The sequence below is a fragment of the Lepeophtheirus salmonis genome, unplaced genomic scaffold (assembly GCF_016086655.4).
Source record: "Lepeophtheirus salmonis unplaced genomic scaffold, UVic_Lsal_1.4 unplaced_contig_8024_pilon, whole genome shotgun sequence".
Classification (NCBI taxonomy): Eukaryota; Metazoa; Arthropoda; class Copepoda; order Siphonostomatoida; family Caligidae; genus Lepeophtheirus; species Lepeophtheirus salmonis.
In genome coordinates, this window is record NW_027296148.1 from 2,204 (window position 1) to 4,489 (window position 2,286).

At 38.1% G+C, this 2,286-nt stretch overlaps 1 pseudogene; it reads right to left on the bottom strand.

Moving 5' to 3' along the window:
* Positions 1–394: 394 nt before the first annotated feature.
* LOC139907554 (cytochrome c oxidase subunit 1-like) lies at positions 395–980 on the bottom strand (annotated as a pseudogene).
* Positions 981–2,286: the final 1,306 nt, after the last annotated feature.

A 2,286-nucleotide genomic window follows, 5' to 3' on the forward strand; every position in this document is an offset into this window, starting at 1 on the left:
CTTTCTAGAATTAACTATTAGGCTAAGGCTAACTGGGGGCAAAAATTGTAAGCATGGTTATGGGTAGGATAAGTGTGCTTAAACTCGATGGATCTGCTCCTATCAAATACGCGCAAGACAGGACGCAATCTCACTAAAGACTCTCACACTATCCCTACAAATACTACATCAGAAAAAAAAGTCAGGTAAGAACCAAAACTTGCCGCCTGGTTTCACAAATAATAAAAATCTGGGCAGTCCCGATACCGTCGGGTTATATCAGACAGCCCAAGAAAATGTGTAGGGAAAAAAGTTATATATACACTATTAAATATCAAGATGAACTGAGCCGTTCTCATTGTTAAATTTATGGTAAGGCCTGTAAGTAAAGGGTACCAATGAGTAAATCCCAATATTAAAGCAAACACTGTTCCCATTCTGAGCTATTCTCAAATCCTATCGGCCCTACCAAAAGACCTAGGCATCACAAGTTGGTGATAGTGCTAATAAAGTTTACTGCCCCTAATAATGAAGACACTCCAGCTAAGTGGAGGGAAAAAATCACTAAATCCCTTCTGAAAAACTCCCAAAGATAGGGGGGGGGTATACTGTTCAATCTGTACCTGCCCCACCTTCTACTAACGCCATAATTAATAGTAAACTCAAGGAGAGCATCAAACACCAAAATCTTAGGTTATTTAGATGAGAGAAAGCCATGTCAAGATCCCCCAATATTAAGGCCACCCAATTAACAAACCCCCCCATTAATACAGGTATAACTATGACAAAAAATTATGATAAAAGCATGAGTGGTCACAACAACATTATAAATTTGAGAGTCCCCCAAGTACGCCCCAGGCAGAGACAGCTCAAGTCGAATAATAATTCTTATACCTAAGCCTACCAACCCTGACCAAAATCCTCTTAATAGGTATAAATTCCTAAATATGTTTATGGTTACAAGATCATAATCACTTTTTTATAGTCCCCCCTCCAAGCATAACTCTAGGTAAAAGAGACTTCCAGCACCGACCTATCAACCTGTCATATCGATTCCAAGGGTAAGTGCCCCGCCTCCATACCCAAAAAAACCTCCCCAAACTTCTGATAACATAAAACAAGAAACTATCTCTTTTGATAAGAATGGTCTAAATTTACTCCTCAATTGTAGGATAGAAGCATACTCCTCTAAAAGCAAACCCTCTATTAAACCCAGCCACTAACTCTCTCGAACAGAGTTCGATTAGTCTCAGTTAAGATGGTTAAAAACCAAAGGTAGATCATTGGAAGACTTAAAAAATAGACATAAAAATACCCCCTAAATAACATATTACCAAGTAATGTTAACCTATCACCTCAGCCCCATTAATACAAAAATTAGAACAGTAAAAAATACTTCATAGGAGATTACTTGAGCGACTCCTCGCACCCCTCCGATATGAGAGTAAACACAATTAGACCTCCACCCACAAAGAAATAGAGGTAACCCCTCACCCTCATTCCCGCTAACAAGCCCAATCAAGAGATATTTCAAGGTATAAATCTTATTTCTAAGGGGTACAGGTTTCAAACCAGTAAAGCTACTCCCAAGGTAATTATAGGAGGAGCTCAATAAATGCTGTAATTCACAAACCTGAACCTACCTACTTCGTTCACAAATAATTTAATAGCATCTGAGAAAGGCTGTAAAATTCCAAAGAAGGACACCTTATTTGACCTAAAGTCGCTAACCTTCTTGCTGAAACTCTTAGCACCACCCTAAACCTCAATATAAGTCCCTTACGAGCTTGAGAGTATCCAATAATCTAACGCTCTAATAAGGTAATGAACCGAAAATTTACTAAAACAGGAACCCTAATTACTAAAAATCTACAAAACTTTGACAACAATGCACTCTAAGATTACTCTTCCCTCACTAATTTTAACCACCTAGCGAAATCATCAACTCTAACTATTTCCAATAAAATTGGCATAAACCGGTGATGAGCCCAACAGATTTTCGAACATTGCCCAAAATATAGATTAGGCCGGAATCTGTTTAGGGATAAAGTATTGATGCGCCCCGGGACAGCAAGACCAAACATGCAGGACATCTTTACAAGAAACTATTAACCGGAGTATCCTCTTAATTGGTAAAGTTAAGGCCACATCTCTTTCTAATATGGGTATTTCACAAAATCCGCTGTCATTCATAAGCACAATAAAACAGTCTAAAACAAGTCCCTCAGCAAGAGGTATCTTTTAACTTCAGTACCACTGATAACCATTTACTTTGACGCCTAAATCAAAATTTAAAATTTCCTTTTT